The following is a 10,623-nucleotide window of genomic DNA, read 5'->3' as shown; positions in this document are numbered from 1 at the left end:
TTAATGTTTTGGAAAATTCATTAACATTGTGCACAAATGCCACTTTTGTTGATTGACACTTCACTTAGTTGATCTCTTTGTTCACGTGAAGTACAATAAAAGTATGTAGCAGCGAAGAACTAGAGACCGAAAATAGTAGAAGGAGCTAGAAGAGGCTTTCATCTAGCAGTGGAATGACCCCGACTGATGTTGATGATGAAATATTATTTTATTCCTGTTAATGCCGGGGATTTCATTTTTAATTTCTTCTGGTGCTTTGTACCTACGTTGAAAGGTTGAAGATCTTTGCTAAAATTAAATTCATCACAAAGCATTAGTATATCTCCAACATCATTCAGGTAGGTATCCATGATGATAATATAATATTATGTACTTAGAGGAGGTACCTGACCTTTATATTTACATGCACATAAAATTATTAATCTTATTGCCTAATGCAGACCAAGATATACCTACCTACATAATATTACATGAACAGAAGTTTAAGAACATCTCAATTAAGTTTAAAATGTTTGTAGGTAGGTATACAAATTAATGTGAAACAGAAAACATTGGTTATGTTAGGTAGGTATATGGAACATGTAGATATTATCTTGGTTCGCGGTCGGCACTGGGCAAAACCAGTTTATTAGCTCAATATACCTATACATAATGAAGGAAATATATACCTAGTAGGTATATAGGTACATAATATCGTTTTTGTGATTGAGGTCTCTTGAGATCAAAAAACAAACAACCTAGGTACCTATGTCCTACTGTAAATAACCCGATAGTAAGTAGTATGTAAGGTTTTTGGTCTAAAACCTTACAAAATACCACAATGACGACATGGAGTACCTACTTATCTACCTATATGTATATTATATCTTTAGCTACAATAGAAATGCTATGCTGCATAATGTTAGATGCAAAAAAATAATCTTAAAGACTACCTATCTAACCTAAAAAAATATTATCAACGAATATAAAATGGGTATTTACGTGACCGATACCGAATATGATTGAAGTAGGTATTGTAAATGATACCTAATTATAACATTATTGATATGACTGCTCGAAAGTCGAAACCAAAACGTCAAACGATCGCAATAAGTTAGAACTGTCAGTGCCCTAACAATCAAAGTTATAAAGTTTCTGTTATTAAAGGCTGTGCATGACGCAAATTAATAATATGTATTTTTTAAATATCGGGACCTTAGATTAAAGTTATTTATTTATAATAGCGTATTCATCCTGTCAAAAAACTTTACATACTTTGGTTAGACAAAGATAAAAGATATTATTATGACGACCTTCATACCATTTTCAACAATTTCCCTGCCAATTTCATCCCATATCTTATCTTTCTTTCTCATGTTTTGTAGTCACTGTCAGAGAAATTATAAAGGATTGGATATTTCCGGACCAACTCGATCAGCTGCTCAATGTCTTCGCCATTTTGATTTTACTAATTCCCTTGGCGAAATTGTCCGCCGCGAATAAATTCGCTGTCGACAGAGTTCCCGAAAATCGCAGCGAATATTCGCTGCAAATTCGCACTCAAGACGCAAGGCGGTCGCGCAAGCGTGCTCTGTCCCGTAAGCCAATACGAGCTTGATTGGCGAATAATTCGCGGCGAATATTCGCAGCGAATTATTCGCCAATCAAGCTCGTATTGGCTTACGGGACAGAGCACGCTTGCGCGACCGCCTTGCGTCTTGAGTGCGAATTTGCAGCGAATATTCGCTGCGATTTTCGGGAACTCTGTCGACAGCGAATTTATTCGCGGCGGACAATTTCGCCAAGGGAATTAGTAAAATCAAAATGGCGACGATTCGGACGATTGAAAAGCTGATAGAGTTGGTCCGGAAATATCGAATTCTTTACGATTTGTCTGACAAGGAGTATAAAAATATACGAAAGAAAGATAAAATATGGGATGAGATTGGCATCGAAATTGGTGAAAGTGGTAAGGATGTCGTCATAATATGTAAAAAAAAGTATTTGATTACCGTCGCTGCCTAACCTATCTACATTTATTTTGACAGCATGGATACGATAAAAAATACAATAATTATTGTTTCCCGATATTTATAAAATACACATTAATATTAATGTGCGTCATAACGTTATAGCTTTGTTAGTGCACTAACAGTTATTTATCTTATAAAGTTCAATATGGAGCGCTGCGATTGTTAACATTTCGGTATCGAGCATTCAAATATAACAATAATTTTATATCATTGATGCAATTTGTGTCCAATACTGCCATCTTCTTCGGTATCGGTAACGTAAGTACCTATTGTCATTTTATATTTGTCAATAATATCGTGATTTGATAGTATTCAAGAATATTTTCTTTAGGTTATGTAGGTATCTTTAAGATTTTTTTGCAGGTGCCCAACATACAGCTTTGCATTTTTATTGTATTGTATGTTACGCCGAATGTGCGAAATTGACTATTACATGAAATGGGCTAAATTTTGGCTAATTCATGTAATAGTCAAGCCTGTTGCCTTATTCATGAATTAGGTAAATTTTCTGCCCGAGTACTTACGTGAATTCGCCAGGGCATGGAATTCTTAAACTATCAACATGACAGTAGAAAAAGTAAATTTAATACGGATTGGATGGTTTTATTAGTTATAATTGGACATAATATAATATTATTCGGGGTCAATCCACTGCTAGATGAAGGCCTCTGCTAGCTCCTTCCTTCTTCGCTGCTACGTACTTCTATTGAACTTCACGTGAACTAAGAGACTAGCTAAGTGAAAGTGTCATAATATACGAGGATGAATAAGGCAAGGGTGAGGGCCAAGGCCCATTTTATGATTCCTCTGTTGATATACCCACAGAACAGATAATAAATAGAATACCGATATGCTATATTCAATTCGCCGCATGTTGAATGTGTGAGTGTCCTACGAAAATGAAGCACGCATTATCCACGTGCAATAGTGTGTGTGTAATACACCAACATTAAATGAGCGTAAATGCATAAACCGAGAGCCGTTTTCAGTATTCGACGTACAACGTATTCTTGACACGAGTGTAAGTTTAACCCGGATTCTTCCTTACTCTAGTCGGTTACCTGCTATCGTCTTACCCGTTATGCATTTCAGTTCCCATTATTTCTGAGTTCCCTGGATGTACCTATATTTATTAAGAAAAACGACTACCGTGGAATGGGGTGAATACTGGATAGACCCGTTTTTCCATTTCTATCTTCCTGGTCCACATTATTCAGACAAACATGAATGACTTAAAACCTGTTTCTATGGACATAAACATACTACATACCTGAATATCACCCCGCGCTCTCAATAGATTTGCCATTAAATTTTTTACAGTTCACAAATATTCGTATTCAACATCATAATTTTGGAAATGGAGACAGTGAATGCACTGAATCGAAGTATATTAATAATAATTTGTGGAACTTCTTTAAGGGCGACCTATTGCACATGTATTATGAATTTCGGAATGTTGACTGGGAAATTTTATACTCGATTAGTGACATCAATGCTGTAGTGAAGGTATTTTACCAATATATATAAGTATATATAATTTATTTGACAAGTCATTTTTTTTTAAAAAATCATCGGGCTCTTCGCGCAGCTACCCAAGATGGTTCAATTTTGATTTAATTAAAAACATACGACTAAACCACTTGCATCACAAAAAATGGAAGAAAACAAAGACATAGGTACATTGATAGTATTGGGGGGAAGTTAACGTCAGATCCTAAATCATTTTGGAATTACGTTAGAAGTACGCGTGACTCTTCTCCACAATTATCATCTATGTCTCTGGAAGGTAGTGTTTTGTGAACTTCTTGAATTAATAATTTGTTATGTACTCAACATGTCTTTTAAATAATTAAATAAACATTTTTCAACTACCCTTTACGGTATTAGCAGTAAAACAGCCAATTTTGTGTGATTTCTCTTCCTAAGCGTTGGGGCGAATATAGACATGGCGAATGAATAGAATCAAAACAACTTTCTTAGTGGTAAAAATGTAATTACTGTAAAATTATAAATTTACGTACATTTTAGTATGGAATTTAATAAATCAATGTATACATTTTACAAGTGCGGTGGCAAAAACATAACAAAATTAGGTATATATAAAAAGTTAGGTACCCACAAAATAAGCTTTATCATATTAGGAATAATTGTGTTTTGTATGTAGGATAATAATTAGTGAAGTTGTGTTAAACGATGCGATTTAGCCACCATATTTCAACATCGCCCATACAGATTACTGCACCAAACCTTTCTCGGATGTCAGTACCTTCGGCACAAACGGTTCAAGTCCTGCTCAGTGTCATATTTTAGTATCTATAGTAAAGATGTTTTCTAGTAGGTCGATATATTTCTGAGGTATTTTCAAATAGTGTACATTAGTGAATTCATTTTGTTTTTAATTTTTATAACAGTAATTCTAGTAATTAACAGGAGTATCCAAAATACTACGGTTATTAGTTTATTTCGGAATAAATAATTGGTCATGACCATAAATAACACAACAGGTAGGTAAAAAAAAACAAAATATCTATTTACATAATATTGAAATATATTTGCCAAAAATAGAAATGTACATGTTATACCAAGTTATAATATATATATATATATATATATATCATGTAAGTATATAAAAATAAATATACATAGACAAATTATAAAATATGATATAATTATAAGGTAGTAATAATTGTCAAATCACAATGAGATGGGGATGCTTTTGAAAATTCTTCTGGCAGACGAAGACTAATAATTCTACCTAGGTATATAAATAAAATTTATTCTGCTGTAATTTTTTTTCATATTTGTCCATTTTATTACAATATCTTATAATATAAATCTTATTATATAAATATTTTCTTGTATTCTGTGCAAAAATAATTAAAAAAACTTTATTAACCTACACAAGTATTTTTTATTGAATGATCCTGCAAAAATATTGAAGTAATAGTTATGTGACATATTTTGTTTTGGTGTAAGCCATAACGAAATATACATAAATTATATTACAACAATTATATCAGACACAATTTTAGACACTATTAATTATTGTTAAATTAATTGTTTTACTGGTAGGTACTTAGTATGAATCTATTTTAATATTGATTCCAAATTATTGTCAGTTTTAAATAGACGTTATGTGCACAAACTATTAATCATATTGAGTACCTATTGAAATATTATGATATATTATGTTGAATTTATTAGATATAGGTATGCCATATGAGAATGATATTCAATATGTAGTGACAGTAAGTTTTATTAAAGGCACTGCAATGCAGCATAACAGCACAGGATTAATCTCAATTTAACTTAAGATTTAAGGAGCTTTTTGGCTATACCTGTAATTTATTTTAGTATTCATTCATTAAAATAGTTTACAAACTTTTCTCGAGTAGAAAATGCTAATCTCGCTGCACGTCTTGGATCGTTGTTTAAATTAGTAAAAGCTCTAAGCTCAGGCTCCGGTGGCTCTAAAAATTCAAAAAACCGATCATTGCAATTTTTTGTTCGCACAAAATTATGTAAAACACATGTCGTTTTCACAATGAGAATTGTGGTGGATACTTTTGTTTCTATTGGTCTATAAAATATTCGCCATTTCTGAGCCAATATGCCAAAGGCATTTTCAACTACTCTTCTTGCACCGCAGAGTTTTAAATTGTAATTTTCTTTCAAAGGATCTGTCCTCGATTGCCTATATGGGAAGGGTCTCATTATATATGTTTTCAGACCAAAAGCTTCATCTCCGATTAAGACGTGCTCGCAAGGTTGATTCTGTCCAGGGAGATTTTCAGGTCCCGGAACATTCATTTTATTTGCTTCAAATCGTCTTCCCATGATGGAAGTCTCGAAAATTCCTCCATCGCTGTTCTTGCCAAAACCACCAATGTCGACGCATATGAATTTATAATCTGGTCCAACGATAGCCATAAGCACGATTGAAAATTTATTTAAATAGCACCAGTAGTTGGAGCCAGTTTTGCCTGGACACTTGATGGTGACGTGCTTACCGTCTACACTGCCGATACAGTTAGGAAATTTCCATAAATTCTTAAACCCTTCAGCAGATTGTTTCCAAGTTTCTGTTGTAGGTTGGGGTAAATATTCACTTTCTAATTTTCTGCATATAGCTTCACAAACTTGTGTCACGATTGCACTCACTGTCGAAAATCCAACTCGAAAACTATGGCCAATTGTGTAGAAAGTATCACCGGTCGCAAGAAATCTGTAAAATAATTATTTTTGTTTAGGTGAACAAGCCAAAAAACGATGGAAAAATTTACGGGACACATATGCAAAGGATCTCCGGTCCAGAAAAACAAAAACCGGCCAAGAAAACATATGTAAGAAGAAATGGATGTGGGCCGACCAAATGTTGTCGTTCCGACCATTTCTGACGTTCGCCAAAACATCATCCAACATATGCGAAGAAGTATGCGAAGAAGTATGCGAAGAAGTATGCGAAGAAATATGCGAAGAACCTGATGACATACAAAGTTTTGATTGGATGGCCACGTATCACGAAGATACGGAGATTGAAAAAATTGTTTTATCACAAGCAGGAACATCGATAACGTCATCAATCAGTGATCACCAGGCAACAGCCACAACACCGAAGACGTCGGCCGGTAAACATAAAAAGGATAATTCAAATCTGGAAAAAATGATACATTATCTCCAAGGGAAAAAAAGTAATAAAATGGACTCAGTGGATATGATTATGTTGGCTCATGCTGCAACAATTAAAACATTTTCCCGTAAGTTGCAGCTGAGTACAAAAAAAAAAATAGGGCTGTTAATGATAGAACAAGAACATCTTCACCTTGAAGAACAGGAGAAGCAAGCTGAGACTGACAATTTTTCGCTTGATCCTGCCTCTGGCATTTTAACAATTGAGTAAAATTTGATACATAGTAGAGCCGTGGCAGAGGGTGCAGGTAGGCGGTAGAGATCTGGCATAAATAGTACAAAGTCATATTTATTTTGTTATTTATTTAACTAAGAATACAAATTGCAGATGGTACTGCTTAGTTTTTCAGTTTTTAAAATTCAATTAAACCCCTCCTAATCAATTCATAATAGATGGAAGAATATTTTTATCTAATATCTATTATGGTCTACTTTAGGTAGGGCTTAACAAAATTAATTGAATCTTAAAACTAATCCACACCATGTGTAATTTGTATTCTTAGTTTAATGAAAACAAAATAATATTTATATGACTGACAAAGTTTAGTGTGCACCATTTATGTCAGATATCACAGACCACCTCCACCCTTCGCCACTGCAGTAGAGCTGTTCCATGTTTTTATGTTAGAATTTTTTGCATTTTCACACTAATTTCATCTCATAATTTATGTTCGCACATTAACTCATTAGGTGCTAACACCGCGACTGGCGCGTTTGCGTAAGTTGGCCATTACATATAATTAACATGATATTTAAATGTGGTAATTAAATTTTAATTAACAGGTCAGCAGTGATTAAACAGTGTGTTAAAGTGATTGTAGAGTTGAACTCGATTATATAGACTAATTTAATAGATTGGATCTAAACTAATAAAGTAATCTGTTTTACTATTTTTCATTACCTAGTACTTACCTACCTATATAATTTTTAAATCGCATCAACTTCTTACGAAACCGATGATCATATAGAATTCTGAATAATCGAGATTCTACCTTAGGTACCTATCTATGTATGTTGTAATAATTGTTGGGTGGGAATTAATCGCACATTGCAATAATCAAAATTCACAAAACTAACATTTGAAAAGTAGTTTTCACATAATATATTAAACGATTTCACAAAATAAAAATCATAAATCACTCATTGTAAAATATAAGTTAACTAAATTATACTGGCAATAATGTCACTATGTATTCTACATTTTATTCAACCGCCATTTTTTTGTTGATTATTCGTGTTGTGTTCCAACTTCCAACCTCATTTGTAACATAAATACACCGCCGTCACCTTCTTTTTTAATTCAAAATAATTATTGTTGAAACACAATCGTGATCGTGCATCTACGATGGCTTCATTACAATATGTGGACGTATACAAATGAGAGAGTAATTCCGACTCGATCCGAACTCTTTCTACAATCTGTTACTATGTACCTAGCGTTATTTTTGATTTTGTAGTAAATATTAATTTTGAATTGTTTTATTTTAGAAATCTATTGAACTAAAAATATGTCCAGATATTATTGTGCCCTATTATATTATGTTCTTCATCATGGAATTGCTTATTGTAATAGTCAAGAATTACTGTACACGCATGAGTTGCCATCATCTTTTTTCATAGTTAATGTTATGTATGTAATTAAACCCAATTCTCTAAACGTCTATACTGAATAGTATCTTCTACTTTGCTGTATATACCTAACTGCCTTTTTCAATCTGGATCAGTAGGTATTTATTTATAATTTCTTATAGTAATACTGTTCATAAATTTGCAATAATATAATATAATGATTATCAAAACGATCATTCAGTATTAATGTATTTAAAAAGAATAATGTAAGTAAGTACATAAATAAATTTTGTTTTCAATGTTATCATAATATTACATAATATACCTAAATGCTATGTTCACTTTCATGTGTGAAAACGTGTAATGTGTAATAACTTGACCGAGAGATGATGAGAAAAATGTGTGATCTTATAATGATTTATTTTATTGATTTACATAGATGCATGTTTAATATCTGTTATGCCAGGAAGTTGTATGTGTGTTTTTACTATTTACTGTTTCCTTGCCTTTTAATCTTTACTTAAATTACTTTTTTTTCATTTTACTATTTTTATTTCCAAAGTTTTGTGTTTATGTTCCGGAATTATTGTGTTGAATAAATTTATTATAAATTTTCAAGATATTTTATTACATATCTTCCCATCCATACACCTAAAACACACTATAATTTTTATTGATTAAATATTGTAATTTGCTAAAATGCAATGCCAACTGGTAAAGTAGTACAGTGAGTAGGTATAGACGGTACTGGCAAAGGGTGACTTTTGGAAAGAGGTAGGCTGTGGAGATCAAAGAAAAAGAGCATACTTGTCAGGTATACTCATGGGAAATAAGACGATATTACTACTGATGAATAGGTACACGCTAATGTCAACATCACACTAAATCGATGAAATTTTAATAGCTCACTGACAATATAGAATTGGGCAATGAATATAAATTATGTATTTTGCAAATCGATCATTTGACAGTTGTAGTTGATTTGTGAATATCATCCATTTCCGATGTGATAAACATCTTTTTAAATGTCAGTGCTTTGTGAAAACAGTCTATTGAATTATGCGAATATATATTCCCCATAATCTTTGTGATTCTATTTAGACATGTTGATAATAAAACTTAATTATATCATTATACATCATCTTTTTTTACCTCAATGCAATGCTTAGCCGTTCTTCAGGCGAGATGGCTTCTCGATAGTTGGTATCACATTTTCGAATATCATGCGTGATGGCGTTCAATATGTCATCAAAACATTCGAAGTTCATTCGAAAATAAATGTAGAACCGCTTTTCGTCTTTGCGCAATTGAGGCATCAGAGTGTGGTATTCTCCATACCTTCTTCTCTCTACATTGATATCGTGAACCCATTTTCTTTTTTCCCTGAGAAGAAATTAGAAAGAAGGTAAATTAGTCGAAAATAGTTTATGAATTGGATGAAAATAAATAAAACACGTAATGGTGTGAATAGTCAAACCTGGCATTATCATCCTCTTCCAAGCATAGTAACAAAAACGCTTCTTCGTCATCCGATGATGAATACATTTTGTTTGTTTGTCAAGACTTGTCACTTTGACATTAGTATTTAGTCTATGGCTGCATCCAATGCTGACATCTTGTTTTCAGATAATTAAAATACACTTTACGCGAAGTGGGTAAAAGTTGTAGCAATTCTGAAAGCGCTATAGTGTACGTGTATTTTTCATATTTAATTCATAAAAATTATAGAATAATTGTCGTAAAATATTAATATTATTTACAATTTTTAAATCTGGCGCGTAAATAAAATTATTTAGTCTATGGCTGCGTCGCTGACGCTTTGGTGTGGGGCCAAGCGCGAAATTCGCATCAAATCCAAGCGGTAGCGACAGCGACAGCGAGGGCGTTGCGAATTCGCTGCGAATATTCGCTTTGGTTTGGGGGAGGCTTTAAGGAGTATCCTCGCAGTCTAACACGCAAAGCACTGGGTCTGGGTTCCATTCGCTAGTGATACCACAATACATAATTTATGTAAGTAATGTATTTGTGTAGTCTGGGCGTTTCTGTGATTTTTATACTATTCTCTACTACCACACTAGTGTTATTTGGCCTCATGACATGTTATAGTATAGTGTTTAAAATGAAAGACTGGGGATACTTACCATTAAGATATCCTGCGCAAAGTTTGCCACTGATAATGTACTTTTCAAACTCGGGTGGAGAATTCTCTCTGCAATCTTTACTGGAGATGATCGGCATCGTAGTTGTCATTAATGTGTCTGATTCTTTTTGCACGTCTGCCTGCACCAGACCAAATCCTGCTACCTATAATTGAATATTTAATGGTCATTAAGCAAAATAGTTATAAAATCTA

The sequence above is a fragment of the Rhyacophila brunnea genome, unplaced genomic scaffold, assembly GCF_057557595.1.
Source record: "Rhyacophila brunnea isolate RB1 unplaced genomic scaffold, BYU_Rbru_1.0 scaffold_12, whole genome shotgun sequence".
Lineage (NCBI taxonomy): Eukaryota > Metazoa > Arthropoda > Insecta > Trichoptera > Rhyacophilidae > Rhyacophila > Rhyacophila brunnea.
The sequence above is the reverse complement of the archived record's forward strand: the minus strand, read 5'-3'. Positions refer to the sequence as shown.